The 16,722-nt window shown below is 39.4% G+C and overlaps 1 pseudogene; it reads right to left on the reverse strand.

Annotated features, from left to right (window-relative positions):
• Positions 1-400: 400 nt before the first annotated feature.
• Positions 401-10,708, reverse strand: LOC106911899 (solute carrier family 12 member 9-like; annotated as a pseudogene).
• Between the last annotated feature and the right edge of the window lie 6,014 nt (positions 10,709-16,722).

The following is a 16,722-nucleotide window of genomic DNA, read 5'->3' on the forward strand; positions in this document are numbered from 1 at the left end:
ACTGCCCATGTTGCATTTCTTGATGAATATTTTCTGTAATCTCAAAGTCTGTCGTTGCAGACACTGTCTGTCCAATTAACATTTTTGCTGCGGTGCAAAGAAATGCTTTAGGTGCTTTTCTCAGAATTGTTTCCTTTCTTCAAACCAACATCAGCTCTGTTAGCTACACTTCCTGTTTTATATTTTATATTGAGCTCCTTAGTTTTTTTTTATAATGAAGAACTTTTGTTGCCTTCACTTTGTAAGAGAAAGACTAAAAATAAAGATGAACTAATAGACATCACCAAATATGGGAGTTTTTCCATGTCCAGTCATGGCTAAAACTGAGAGTAGAAGTCAGGGTTGTTAGCATCATGCACATAAATTCAAACCCATTTTTCTGGGTTGTCCTGCTCTTGTGCTCAGCTAGTCCTTTGTCCTTCTTGACATCATTTAGATGAAATCAGGATGTCTGAAGCCTCCCACAGTCAGTGAAGGAATCTCTCGACACCTTACGACTGCCGAGATAATGGGAAAGTCTTTGTGATTGCAACAGTTTTTTTGGATGTGTGAAGCTCTGCCGGCACCTCTCTTGTTCCATGCTGTAGTTGAACAACTGATTAGGATATTTTGAGGGTGGACGTTGCATCCCCTAGTAGGGCTTGCCTCAGTCTGTTAACACTCTCCCTCCTGCAGGTAAAACTCTTGAGGCCTTCTTGGAGTTTAAGTGGTGAGGTGATGTTCCACCTATGAAAATGAGAACTCAAATAAAATACATATATATAAAAAAAAAATCATGGCACCAGCTTAGAAAAAGGTCACAATAAAATGTACAAGGACTAAAGTGCTTTTCCATTATCAGTAAATCTCATCAGCATCCGGAAGTGAGTCAGTTCTTCCCCCTCTCTACTTGTTGGTTTAGTAGGTGGAGAGAGCCGACATCCATCCATCCATCCAAACTGAGCAACCGGAGGCTTCGAGGGAACAGCTGCCAATTTGTTATTTCCAAATAAAGTTCATCTCAAGCTGCGGAGACATACCAAGAAAACACGAAGCAGTTCATAGCATCTTGATGCCCGTTTGTCTTGGATGGAGCCAACCCTGCCGCCATCTGGGGGATACACTCTCTCTCCCACAGGCTGTTTGTCAGAGACGTGTAGGTGGGTGTCGGTACTCAGCCAGAATGAACTCATGGAAATTTCGTCAAAGCACACGTGGCATTTGCCGCCAATGGCTCTGCTTAATCAGTTGGCAAAATGCCTTAATCACCCATTTGCTGATGTTTGTGGAGTGAGGTGAACATTCACACACAAGAAAATGTCTTGAGTGAAGTAATCAGTACATGACTTAATGTCTTTCTATTCACTGTGAATAGATAAAAGCACATCATTTGGACATCACCTCACACCAAAATGGAGTTTATTCATTGTAGTACTTTCAAGATTTAAAACACCAAGATATTTTACTGTGACATACATGAGATTGAACATGTCCAAGAGTTATATAAAAAAAAAAAACACACAAAAAAAAAACATTTATTGTGCAACAACAAATTACCGTTTTCCATTTCTGGGAGCCATGTTGGATGCTGAACTCCCTCCTGAGTTTCCCTGCTCTAATTTCAAATTAAGAATTCAACAGCCAAATACAAACAACTATTTGGCCTTTTTTTTTTAACTGAGTGAAAGTTGGTCATTTACATTAAGGTATTCCTCCTACATGAGGTAACGGGATAATTTTAACTCAAGTCTTTTGTAAAGGAGAAAAAATAAATTGTCTTTGATTTATGCGCTTTATTTTTATAAAAACTGCTCAACATGGCAATTTTTCCAAAAACTATTGAATATTCATTTTAATATTTCACAAGTACAAAAAAAGCGCCATCCTTGCTCCTTTTGTTCTGAAAACTAGTTTATATTTTCATATTGACCCAATTATTAAGCTGGCATTGATTTGTCATTCTAGACCAAGTGATGCACCAAAAAAAAAAAAAAAAATTGTTTCAAAGTTGAACCAGCATGATAAATTAATAAATGGGAGACTAGATTAACTGTTTTTTCAAATGAGTATCTTATTTGACTGTGCATGTTTGATATCCAAGGGATACGGATGAAATTTTAGAGGTCTGTGGTGATAACAGGAGTGATTCCATGGATGAGCAATGCTGGGCCGAGGTTCCCACTCAAGTCCATTTGATGAAGATGGGCACAATAACGACTTGTGTCGGCTGGTGGGTGGGGAAGATACAGGAAACGTACAGCCGGCTTAGAAGAACCATGCTGACAAATCAGATTGTTCACAGCACTAACCTATTCATCTGTCAAATGATAAGTATTCGTAGGGAACATTTGGGTACCATCTTGATCCTCACCTTCTTGTCTTGACCTCACCTTACTTTTCTGTGAACAGCCTTCCCCTCCTGCCCTCGCTCCTTGTCTCTGCATCGCTACCACCTGGTCCCAAGCCACTGTATGGACCTGAGCTGACAGCCTAAGTTCCTTGAGCATCTTCTGGAGCTTCGTCTCCTCATCTTCCGGCAGCGTACAGCCTGCCTCCACACATAGGAAGAGGCGAATTTTTGCGCGTTTCCAGGCCCGCGTTTCATGAAGGACGCAGGCCAGCTGTATCAGGAACAGGGAGCAGATGTTTACATAACTGTGACTGTCTGGATGAAGAAGGTTCAGAGGCCACAAGTCTACAAATGGTCCGACTGAGCTTTGGGGGCCCAAGACATCCTCCCGACAGAACTGGTTGAAGTAACGAGCCAGAGCCACATTCTTTCCCATTTTAATAGCAGCCGCAATAATAGGCACATTTTCCTCTTCCTGAAGATGTTTAGGTTCTTCATGTCTCTGTACACTTGGGAAGAAAATGGGGTTCTGCGGCTCAGAGTCTGCTGCTGAATCAGAGCTTACTGATGGGAGAATTTGACTGGCGAGGCCATCTTCAGGTGTGCAGTCATCATAAAAACCCAGCACAAGAGTGTTTGGTCTCATCCCACCTAAAGCCAGCAGATGTGTTAGCACGATACTCAACAAATGTCAAAGACTTTGAAAATAGAGTGGCTTGATCTTACCAAAGCCTGAGATGAAGAGCAGATTTTGAACTCCATGCCGAACCGAGTCGGCCAGAGCTGGGTTCACAAACGCCTTGATTTCTAAATGATCCACCAAAGACAGTGAGGAATCATAACAGCTCTGCAGGAGATCGGTTGGCAAACCATCTGCACAATTACAAAAGACACAAATGATAGAAGCATAATGACAGACCTTTAATTACCGGCAAGATATGCGTGTGTTCAATCTGCGTTAGAAGTTACTCTAAATGACACAATCATGTTTTGATTGTGGTGGTTGGAGTACCAAAAAATTGGATGTGGTACAGTTTGCATCATTGCAGTGGCGTAACAAATGAGGTATACAAGAATATAATTTTATAACATGATTGTAGTTTTCTAGTCTCAGCAGGAAAAGATACCATGGTAACAATTATATCTAGGAACAGAAAGACCCAAAGATGATTTGGTACCCGTCTCAAACTGATCCGTCTTTCATGCCGACATTGTTAATCACATGGAAGTATTGATATTGGCACCCAGCATTTTATTGATGAAAGCATCAACTTAGCTAATGTAGCTTATAGAAGCAAGTAATTTGAGAAAGCCTATATTTTTCTATCCTAAACAGATGATGAATTACAGAAGTCACTCCAAACCCAAGCCATACTTTTGTGAATTTAGATGTACACCAACTCATTAATGCTAAATCTGCTGAAATAGTCTTCTAAACAAGACACCTGAAAGTCAGTTTTACTTGACCATAATTACCACTGGCATGTAGTAAAACAATATTACTGCAAGTGTGAAGTATCCATTTCTCAGGAGTGCTGTAGCTTTTTGATAAACGCTTACCAAGCAGTCCAAGCCCCAGGACATACAAGCCGCTTTTCTTCAGGTCGTTTAAAGTCATAAGACTCGTACAGGTGCGAGGGTTTGCGACCATCAACACCTGTGGCCTCCAGAACTTCATATGGTCCTTCCGCACATCCAGAAGCAACAAGTACTTGCGAACCTAAAAAAACAAAAAAAACAAAAAAACAATTTACCTTAATGTTTACATTAACTTGGTCTTGAAAAATGATCTACACTCCGTGAACTTTCAAATTTTGTTAAGTTACAGTTACATAGCTCAATCTATTCTATTAAGATTTTTTAATGACCATACAAGAAAAAGTAGCACTCTGTTGTGAAGTGGAAGAAACGGGCTTTTAAAAAATTAGCACAGATATTTGAATGCAGCATGTCTTCGTGTTCAATCAAGACCACCAACTCCGCATGTCTACAGAGTTAAGTTTTTAACTCATTCTTTGGAAAACACTGTAGTTCAAACTAAGACGCAATGGAAAGTCATCTTGCTACAAATTCTTAATTAGCTTTACACCTAGACATTGACTAGGCCATTTTACCAGGTAAAAACACTTTGACCAAAGTCAATCCTTTATGGTTGGCATGATAGTTCTGCTTGAAAGTGAACTTTCACCTCAGTCAATTATTTTAAAAGCCCTAGCAGGTTTTCAGGCATTAACCAGTTTCCCCATCAAAATTGATCCGTTTTTTTTTTTTAAATGAGGGGAACATCTCAGCATGATGCTACCAACAATGTTTCACCATGGGTATGGTGTCCTCAGTAAGGTACAGTGTTGGCATTATGCCACAGTTTTGCCCACAGCCCAAAAAGTCTAAAATTTGGTCTCATCTGACCAGTGAATGCTTGTAGTATCCCCTCATAACAAAAAGGACCACTTCTTCATTACACAATTATACTGAACTTTGTGTTAGAGCATAAAATCCAAGTGAAATGCATAGAAACTTATGGTTTAATGCATTACTAGCTTATAGTAGGAGCCATTGACGGATACCTGATGGAAGATGAGAGCTTGACTGATGTAGCCCCAGTTGCTGATGGGCCCCAGAGAGTGTATGAGCACCCAGAGGAGCAGCATACATCCTATGCTGATAAAAGTATGAATGAACTAATGACATCATAACCAGGAAGCCAAAGATGCCCAGAGTGCAGGTGTGCCATGTGAAACAACGGAAAGATGGTCTAAAAACAAAAAAAAAAAAACTTTTGATGCACTGTTCAGGCAGGTAAATCTCAAAACGGATAAATCCCCACAGCCTCCCAGTGCCAGTACCTGAAATTTGGTGCAGATGCCCATTCAAGTGCCAAACAGGCCAGATTTACAGAAGCGTACACCAACAAGATCAGGATGGAGACAATGCCAGCTATGGTGTTCAATTTGTCAGCAAATGGCACCATCTAGTGGAGTGAACACACAACTTCAGTTTATGCAATACTTTCAGAATTGCTGGAAAATATAACTATAGTATGACAGCTTAATATTAAGACATTTGCTTAAATGAAACTGAAGATGATGCAAGCATTTAGTTTTCTCTTGGAGTGGTTAGATAAGATTAGTCATTTCAGATCTGAAATAATGTTTCATGTTTACTTCAAGATAGCCACCACCAAACTACCAAATCCATCGTTTCAATCATCCAATACAAACTTTTACCCGATGCTCTGAAACACATTTCCAGCCTTTTATAGTTAAACTTTTTGAAGTACTTCATAAGAGTACATAAGTTATTTCATCATAACAAGACAACTGCCAATACTACTTGTCATATTTGAACTGCCTTGTTGCTGATAAAGTGCTATATAAACAAAACATATCCAATTCACTGAACTCAGGTATTCAAATTACCTGAAAGGTAAAGGAATTAGACCGGAGGATACTTACTTATACTCATCTACCAACCCTGAATAGGAGTAACTAGTTTATTTACTTTGGCTCAACATTAATTTTTTCTTCTTTTGCTCTCTTTTGGTTTGTTATTTTGTTTGCATTACCTTTTAATTCCTGTAAAGCACTTTGTATTGCCTTGTTGCTGAAAATGTGCTTTATAAATAAAATTCTTTATGTTGATTGCCATGTGTGTATAAAATCCTGCACAAAGCCATGCAGACTCCTTCTATAAATATTTATAAAAGGAGTCACTTTCTGAAACTGAATTCTAATGTGGTGTCTAGACATGATGCACAAATCCAGTAAGTTTAGAAATGTCCTTCCTACCAAATATTCTACAGCCAAGTGTTAACAAAATGGAGGCAACTGGGAATGACGGCAACTCAGTCATGTAGTGACAGGCCAACACAATCAGAGTAGGGTCTGTGATATGCATTTTTTTTTTAAAGGTTAGAAATCCCTGTTGTCCTTCGACAGATGGCAAGAACCATGAAAACAGTTAAGAGGCCCTACCATCTGCCACAAACACACAAAAAGTAGGGTCATATGAGGGGTGGCCAATTCTTTAAAAACTTGTGTACTCCATGCTATAGGTGTAGGAGACAATTCACACAATTCTCAATAAGCAAAAATGTTCCCTTAAAGTAGAGATGTCCACCTCTCTGTTAGGAACAACAATATGGATTGGCAAATGGGATTCATTCTTAAACCATTACCCCATAAGCTAAAGATTTACCTGTACAAGAAACCAGGAGATCAGTACAGAAACCCAGGGGTTTCCACTGCGAGATGTTATCCTCGCCAGCGCCAAGACGCCACCTGTACAAATGTGGGACATTAGGAAAATCTCTCATATTGCTCATCATCTAAAAAATCACAAACAACTGAGTCATCGTGCACTCGTGAAGCTGAACAAACAATGGAAAAGGTTTTTTCATTCTAAGTGAACAGAGCAAGCCATCTGTTGACAAACGATTCCTTCCTCATTAAAATGCCTGCACCATGAAAAATCAGTAACAAGTGACATTTTGTCACAATAAGGAGCAATGCCAATTTTAAACAGATGGATGAATATTAAAATGCTTAGACAAGCACACAAGAGAAGCTTAATTAGATAAACTAAACGATCAGAGCAGAATCAGCCTGCTTTAATCATCTCATTTTATCTATACGAGCTCATTAGTTTATTCATTCATTCATTTCTACCACTTACGGATTATTTTAATACACGTATATAGTAAATAAATCAGGACATAACATCTTACTTGCTAAGATGTTATGTCCTGTGTATAATAAGACTCTTTAAGGGTCCAACAATGTGGTTGGTAAACTCTGCGAACACGTTTCATATTCTCACCCAGCAAGTTATCTTTGGCCAGAGCATACAGGATCCTGGAAGCTCCTATTAGGTTACTCATTGCAGCAGACATGGCGGAGGAGTAGATGCCAACTGTCACCATGGGAGACCATACATTGATGTCCTCCAGAAAACTGTAGTCTCTCTGGAGAAGGTAGCTACACACAATCCAAAAAAATATAAGCAGTAACATTTTTGGTTAATCTTATTTGACTATAATTAACCAAAACAATGTATTTTTTGACAAGTTATTCCATTTTTAGGAATATTTTGCAGCTTTGTGTGTAAATTTTCTCTAACCGTTCACAGGATGCTGCAGTCAGCAGACTGTATGCAATGAAGGTTGTAAGAACAGCTGTAAGTGTTCCTCTTGGCATGGAGTAGCTGGGTTGTTTTTTTTAGATCACCTAATAACACACAGCAAAGGCTTTCTTGAAAGTAAACAAGTTCACCACCATTTTGCAATAGTTTGGTTTTCACAAAATTGGCATACATCTTAAAAACCCTTTATTGTCTGGACTAAAACTGGATGAAGAATGTTTCATGCATACATTTATAAAGGTATGCATTTTGTGCACACAAACATACTGTGCAGGATTTTTTGGTCTCATTGCTTTACATTTCATTTGCAAGGAGCACATTTTTAAGGTCAATATTGACATAAAAGTTGTTCCATAGAATGCCTCTCTTCACCCCCCAAAAAAGTGCATTTGAATTGTTTCCCATCCTGCATAATTTTCACTTGCAATTCTTTATTGTAGCCATTTTGTTTTGATATTTTTAAGAAGAATCTTCCTGCTAATCTACCATGTTAAAAATGGCAACAACAAATGTATTTTATGAATCGTTTAGACATTAAAATTACCCATCAACTTCTGAAATGTGATCTGGAATTTCATTGGGGCACAACACATGTATCCTGGGATAAATGCAACAGGAGCAGTGTTAAGATAATTGTCAAAATGGGAGATGGGTGTTAAATTAAATACTTCATTTGGGACTGCGAGTGTCTCCTTAATTTCCAACTCGTTTCATGAGGAAATAAGCTCCCATTTCACCGATTAATAGGCACCAATCAAAGAACAACAGGTAATTATTCTCTAAATACTGAGCCTGAAGGACATTGAAAACCCTCAGTTGTGTGGTTTAGATCTTCAGCTTTCAAGTCTAATCAGTGAGAACATTTTGAGTGGACCAAGAAGTTCTGGATAAATGTATAAATGAGTGTTTAACTAAAACTGCCCGACAAAAAAAATTACAGTAGCTTCATTTTTCAGCTAAAGTGTCAAAAACGATTCAAAAGAAAATAAAACAAGCTTTGTCATAAAAGTGGCATCCAATTCCTGCACTGGAGCCGCTTTAAAGATTTTAAAACATGAAATCCGGCCGCTGAGAGACTATTTTTTGAGAGGAGGTGTCTGGTCTTTTAAATGGCACAATACCGGACATGTTGGATCCTGCTATGATTCCAGTGAAGCCATTGAACAAGACTGCAAACACATCATGCCACCAGTGGTGTAGTCAACCATGTAGCTTTAATACAGCCTTAATACAGCTATTCCATGTCCCAACAATCCGGTAAGGCGTGTCCTCCGCTTTTCTAACAAAGCGTAGAATAGCCTCTGAAATGTACCATCTGTATTTGTTTTCCCTTTGTGGCAGATTCGTTTCCACTGCATTTTAATGAAATTGTCACAAGTCAGTTCCTGATTTTATGGCTTCTCTTTTTTTTTTTTAAAGCAGAGATGCAGACGTTTTACTACGCAATGAACTGTGGTTGAGGTTAAGCACAAGAATAAGAGCTTTCTGCTGCTTTTTTCCTGCAATTTTGAAATTAAAAGACAAAAAAAAGGTACCAGTTGAACTGGGATTAGTGCAGCAGAAAAACCACCACAACACAATGGAGCTGTTACATCAGACGGGCAACATATTGAGTTAGCATTTTTTTTTCTCATCACCATCATTACCCCTTTAACGTATTGTTTATATGCACCATACAAATAAATTACAAACCTCACATATCTCAATGGTTCATGTAAAGAAAATAAAAAAAATCTTACCAAACAGACTACAAAGCACAGAAAGAGGAGGATAGTGCAGCAACACAGGCACGACCAGTATCCTGATGGCAATAGTCGGTGAGAACCCGTAAACACAGCGATCGCTAAGAAACAGTGAGAGAAGGCTTTAAGTACATGCAACACATCAAGAATGTCTCAAAATGTTAAATTAACTTTACCTTCTGGTATTCCAAAGGTAGACATGATGACCTCCACCAAACCCAAAACACAGAGAGCGCAGCCACAGATATTAGCAAAAAAAAAAAAAAAAACATGATGCCAATACTGCCACCGAACTCGGGACACAAGGCTCCACTAATCATGGCTGGGATTAAAATTAAGGATTTTTTTTGTTCACAGAAAGCCTTACCTCTCAAATGACAAAAATTATCCAGTGATTCAAACTGTTTAACACTTTAAATTAAACTGTTCTGAACAGAAAAAAACAAAAAAACAAAGCAAGGATACTTTATCGCCTCTTAAAGCCTGATACTAACGCCTAAGTGAGGTTTTAAAACTACAGCAGTCAACTGTGCCAGCTTTAAAAAGGATACAGTAGGCACCACCAGCCTCAAAAGCCCCATTAGTGGAGATGGCACAAATGGACAGAAGAGTCATTGTGATGATAAAGTAGGCCACCACGAACATGGTGACGGAATGGTATAGACCTGCCTGACCCACAACAAAACCTGCAAAAAGTAAAAGGTCATACATTTCTCTCAAAGGATAAACCAAACTATTGGCAAAGGGGTCCATTTAATTTAGAAAAAAGTTTGTCTTCTGTTTAATATCTGCTTTTTTTGCATAAATGAATGAATCCAAGCGCAATAAAATTTATAAAATGTGGGATATAAAAGGTGTGTTAAGCAGAAAATGCAAAAGCTGAAAATTACACCAAGTTTGGGTTCTTCTAATGCCATGCGACTGTCCTAAGAAAACATTAAGGAAATAAACTGATGTTTATCTTGGACTGCAACATTCTTAAGAGTCCAAATATTTTCACGTAAAATCATATAGGAAACAACTGAAAATGGCTGGAACCATTTAGTCATTTTTAACCCATTATGCGACAGTGCACCGATACAAGTGGGAGTAAAATACAGTAAGGAGCTTGAACTCCTGGTCGTTCTGGAAAATATTGACAAATTAAATACATCAATATCACGCCTTCATTGGTTTAATAATAGCGCGTCGAGACTCACCAATTCGCAGGAACGCTACGACGCTGAACATGGACAGTAAAGTCGGTACGACCACTCCAAATATCACCCCCAGCTTGGGGGCCGCGGACCGTGACGCTTCATTAGCCGACTGCCGCCCGACCTCATCGGTTCTATTCCCGGGGATGGGTGCCGAGCTGGTGGTCAGACGGTAATGTAGTAAAGGAGTTCTCTCTGCCATTTTGTCTACGTTTCATTAGTTATTGATTACTGCAGAATACATTTAAAAGAAGCACCCCAAACCAAACTTATCACAGCTTTGTTCAAAGTGTCTGATAGTCTAACATGTCCATATAAACTGCTGACTCGTCCGAAACATCCACAGGACGAACCCATCCGCGTCACGTTCCACCTGTATGTAATTACACCTTGCTAATTAAGAGTGGCGCAATTTCCTCTAACTGTGTTTATCCAATCAAGTGCCGGTTGGCATTGATTACGTTTTAGCCAGAAGTGATGGCCCTGTACATATAAATCTATATATGTTTTTTTAGAAAACTGATTAATTTGAATTGTAGCTTGCCAAAATTGTATAATTGTGGCACTTAATGTCCAAACTGTTAATACAAAATTGGACACATTAAGTCAATAGGCCAACACATGCAAGTAGACTTATCAGGATTCTCTCTGCATAAAAATATCCACTGCAATCTCCTTCTTGTTAAGGAAGGACGGAGTTTTGAGTCACAAAACATTCCCAAAAGCATTGTAAGGATTTTTGAGAATCCAGGATGCCTCCCAGCAGAGGAAGCTAACAACATGAATCCAAAGCCAACCAATTAGAGGAAAAACTCATGAAAATGTGTTTGCTTAGTATTTATGAATTTTAATCAGCACACAGCACGTGTTGTGAGCCTTGGTGTGAAAGTGACAAAAACAGCATGTGTAAGAGGAAAACCCCAAGGATTTAAAGTTGAAGACAGGAGTTAATTTGATGGCAAATAGTTAATTTGACCAGCAAATTGGTGCTTACCCTCAGCACTTATGAGGCTGTTTACATGCCGTTTGTCACAGTGGCTGCCTCCTCTTACACTCATTTGAAGCTGTGCAACTATGACTAGGTAGTCGTTGATGTTGATTTTATCTACCGTTTGCTATCAAAGTCCCACATCCTTTTTCTCTTGGGTTCCTTTTGACCCTCAAACCCTCAGTGAGAACCCTAAGCTGTCTCCTCTCTTTTCCTGGTGCTGGAGGAGAAGACATGAGAATTTTATCACTCAAAAAGAAATGAAACAAGCAAGTGTACAAGCAGTTGATGCTTTTATGTGCTTACATTCTGCTTTATTTATGTTTTTCCCCATGAAGCTCAATGCAGGATGTTTAAATTGGTGTGGGAATATTTCTAGAGCCAGAACACTCACTCAGCAACTAAAGAGGCAAGAAGGGAGAAGCCAGATAAACAGATGCTATGTGTAAATAAACAGCTTTCTTGGAATCTTCCTAGGAACAAACAAAACTTTTGCAAGGAGTTGTCTCAAAGCAAAAAGATGATGATCTTTACAATATTGGTGACCTTTCTGGCAGCTCTGTTGCATAGAAACTCTACAGGTTCAGCATCAATCTCCCACACCTCAGAGGCTATAGCAGACCAAGCGACAAGAGCGCTGGATGGACTCATATCAACAATCTGCAGATCCAAAACTCAGCCTTATTACAAGTCCATTAAAATACTCAATGTGCACTCAATGCTTAAAAGCCATGCCCCTGCTTGGCTGCTTCCGATGAGCTCACATTAGCTTCATTAAGTGATTTATCAGGTAAAAAAAATTGCTGTGAGTTGACTGTGATGTCTCATAAAAAGGAGCTGTGTGTCCCTTTTGTCCTCCCACCACTTGATTTCCCACCTTCTCATTTGGTAGTGGGAAGTGCAAGTGTTATCTGGACTAAGAGGACAACGCTCTCCAACTTTCGCTGACTGAATATTGCGGACTGTAAAATGTCATTTGGCTTTGAATGTTTTCCTGTTTGATCTTCAGGAAACAGAATGGTTGCTAACATTCACACAGCTGCCATAAGATCTTCTCAGAACAGCTGGGGGATATTTAGTGTTTTGTCAAGATCCTGCCGGCCCTAAAAAAAGAAATCACTTGTTTGTTTAAAATACACCCATCTGCAACAATGAGCATGTGGTTGTGTGACATATTTATATGGCTTATTTACTTGTATTTTACAGAGTAAGCAATTTTGACATAAAATTTTCACAAACTACAAATCACCCAGAATGCTCTGTCCTGATGGTGAAACATGGAGGGGGCAGCATCATTATGTGGGAAAGCATTTCTGCAGCTGTGAAAGGAAAGGTAGTTAAATGTTGGTGGGAGCACCGATTTTATGGAGATGCTCTGCATCTGAATGAGTTTCAGAACAGGTGAAAAAAAAATAAATACTTGAGTTTCTAGTTACTGAAGCCACAATTTAGAGAGATTAATTAACCTAGCAGCCATGGTTTTGGACTGTGGGAGGAGGCCAGGGTAACCAGAGAGAGCCCACACATGGATAGGGAGAACATGAAAACTCCATGTAGAAAGCCGGGATTCGAACCAAAGACCTTTACGCTGCGTGACTCGTTTAAATTTCCATTAAAAACACAATTAAAAGTCCTGTGTCATTTTCCAGCTACATGTCTTTGCAGATCGGACAAGGTGACATCACTGTCCTCCAAAGCTCGCTTAGTATCCAGCCTCGCAGCATTGATCGTCTAGAATGTGAATCTTCACCCGGCCGGAAACATGCAATCATACTTTGGGTGTTAAAGCCTTCAGGTCGCAGCTGGAAGGTGCAGAGACTCCAATTCAATTTCCATGCGGAGGGGAGGCATACAGACTGTCAATGACATGAATATAATAATAATAATATATATATTTAAAAAAAACATGAGACATGCACATCTATCCTAATCTCCAGACACACTTGTTCATCCGTTTCCTGGACAGTAGCTGAGCCCATGCTTCTTGCGCCTTTCGTTTCTTTTTTTTTTTTTTTTTTTTTTTTTTGCGTGTGCCCTTATTAAGACGCATGACGCCCAATTGGGACCATTAATAGTGCATATGCGCTGTGACACGCAGGCGAAAAGCACACCATGAGCCACATACAGATGTTCTCTTTCTCTCACTCATATTTCTGCAGACAATCCCGGCTGTTGTTAATTAAGACGAATGTGCGCCGCCGCGCCTCCGCACATAACGAGCGGAGCGAAAGGATCTCTGCACACACAGGGAGAAGAAGACTGCGGGCCAAAGCTCTGACTGTACCCGCATTGCATCACGGACACGACACCCGGTACCCCGCTGTCTTCCTCCCACCTCAACAGGCGCAGATGAGGAGACTGTAGCATCTTATCGCATAGTTTTGTAGACTCATGCCGCCGCGCTCTCGGTCACAGCCAGCCAACAGATGTGCGCCGCTCCGGAGGCGCAAAGCCGGTGATTTTTACGCGCCTTTCTGATAACTTTGGCGCGGCAGTATTTATGGATTGCGCATCAGCGACAGGGCAGCCTCTGGGATCTGCTAATATTTCTCCCTCAGTGGAGTTTTGTGTCACCACCGGGGGCCACAAGCTGCCGGATCGCGTTATATTTTGTAAGTGAGCGCTGCAACCTGTAGCTGTGCGTCTCTTTTTTATTCCAGTCAACATTCCGCCGAGGCGCAATGGAGGGACGCAGCTGACGCTTTTGAATCCCCAAACTCGAGGAGGAGACTGGAAAAAGAAGAGCAAAAAGCAGCCCAGAGGAAACAGTGAGTACACAGCGTCCTGACTGGCTCTCGTATTTAGAAGTATAAAATCCGTCCAAATGTCTCCTTAACTTTGTCCGCATCTGGTTCAAGGACAAATGATAATTAAAGGTCGGTTAATTCGTGATGTTCAGATTTTATTTAGTGATTTATTTCCCCCCCTCACAGTTTGTGCATCCTTCAGACCACAGACTGACCTAAAATTGAGTAACTTGACATTAAAAATAGACAGACGGCGGATCATGGGGTACATGGTGATGATGCGCAAAATGGATTAAAAGGTCTTTGTAACACATGGATAAAACAACAAATGAATGCCATTCTCTTGTCTTAAATGATACAGAATGAAAAAAAGCATTCCCCTTTTCCAGCGTCATTTTATACACTGACTTTGTTTTCATAATATTTGACATGTAATTTTCGGCTGTCTAGGGGCCCTGAAGAGGCATCTCTGCCTGCCTTAGTAGGAAACTAGTAAAGTTTATTAGATGTGCCTGAGTTTTTGCCCAATCTCATTCAGAAAGGGTGATGAATAATTCGTATATGTCCTTCCACTTGTTGCCCTGCCAAGAACCAGCTGCAGCTGCAGCTGAACAACTGTTTAATCTCTTAACCAACCAAATGTCTTCTTTCCTGTAGGACTCCTTTGCAAGATCACAGACTTTCAAGCTAAGCAATGCATGAGCGAACAGATACACTAATTAAGCATGTGAATCCACATTTGCAACGGACAGAACAGGAATAAAATGCCTTGCAAAAGTATTCATACATGTGAAATTGTTCTTTACATTTGGTCAGCTATGAACATGAATCCATTTGTTGGTGTTTGTGCAGTCAAAACCAGAAGCTACACCGGCTAAAAAGACACATGGAACTTTTTTTCTCACTGTCTGAAGTTAAATCAGACCAGACTTCTCTTGTGTTAGATTTATTTCTCAGCTAAATGCCACAATACTGAGAGAAATGATAAGACAGAGGTTTAGTTGTAAATGTCTTCAGAATCAGAAGTTTTACTTTTTTTTTTTATTTGGTGGTTTTTTCTTTGAACTTGACTTGGCTCAAATGTTTTGGATGTACTTCCTCAAGCTTGTCACAATAGTTTGCGAATAGTTTCGAAACCTTTCTGTAACCACTTTGGTTGTATGCTTAGGGTTACCGTCCGTTTGGAATACCAGTCTGTGCCTGAGCTTTTACTTCTCTGGCATATTATTTATCTCATTATTTTGACTTTTAGCAAATAAATATAGGTTTTTGTAACTCTAATATAAAAAAGGAGAGGTTTGATCATATTTAACTTCAGACAGTGGAAAAAAATGTGTGTCTTTTATTTATTGTATGTAATCTTGGTTTTCAACCATATGTAGTAAATCAACACAAAATGCATTGGAACAAAAACAACACGTGGCTTTTGAAATTTTTACAAAGAAAAATACCACAGGTGTACCTTGCTTTTGTATTCTGCCTTCTTTACTATGAAACTACTAAAATAAATCTGGTGCTACCAATTACTGTAACTAGAGTCCACCTGTTAGTAAAGTCTCAGTGTAAATCCAGCTGTCTTGTGAAGGCCCCAGAGATTTGTTAGGGAAAATTAAACATCAGAATCAGGAAGGCAAAGGAGCACACCAGACAGGCGAGATATCAAGTTGTGGTGAAATTTAAAGTGGGATTAGTTCATAAACAATGTCCCCAAGAAGAACTGCTGACATCCACAGCTTAGAGGAAAGAGTCTGCCTGGAGGAAATCTAGTAAACATGACTAAATGAGTGGCAAGAATAAAACTTTCCTTGTTGAAAAAAAGCCAGAAAAAGTCAATTTTGCTATTTACTATTATCTGTGGGTGTGACATCAAATCTGTTTTGAAGAGAATTTAAAAAAAAATAACTTTTATAACTGCACACAAAATTATTAATGTAAAAGAAATGCAGCTTTAACGTACATTAATTATCCTAAACATAGCATGCAGTTGTAGTGAAAGTTTGCATTGACTCAGTTTTTAGGGATTTTTTTGTAAGAAAATGTAAAAAGTGATGGATAATGTTTCTTCTCTTTTACAAATAAGCCCAATGTTGTAATGATTGACCACATAAAATCCATATAAATACATTCAAGTTTTGTCTGTAACATGACAAAATGTAAAAAAAAAAAAAAAAAAGCATTAGAAATACTTTGCTCCGCACTTTAACTCTGTCTGTCTTACTACAACTTAAATGAAGCTGGTGAAACTCATTATCCTCATAGATTGTGGGTCCAAAATAATCACCCAAAATAGGAATGAAATGGAGTTTCTGATTGCACAGTCAGGCCTAAGTGGTTTCTCAGCTCCGGCTGTCCTCCGGTCCCTGGTCTGGCTCTGCACTTGTTGCTTTTCCAAGAGCTAATCAACTGCAGCCTGTCCTGACAAACTGTTTAATCTCTTCACCACTAATATGCCTTTGGTCTTCAAGGAATATGATCTTTCATCCATTAAAGGATCACAGAGGTTCAAGAGTGTAGTAAGGCTTCATGTGTGAGCTTTGAGGTTTCTGAAAAGGGCTTCTGCAGGCATGCATGCACCCTTTCA

The sequence above is a fragment of the Poecilia mexicana genome, unplaced genomic scaffold (assembly GCF_051168715.1).
Source record: "Poecilia mexicana isolate PSO_F unplaced genomic scaffold, ASM5116871v1 scaffold_17, whole genome shotgun sequence".
Lineage (NCBI taxonomy): Eukaryota > Metazoa > Chordata > Actinopteri > Cyprinodontiformes > Poeciliidae > Poecilia > Poecilia mexicana.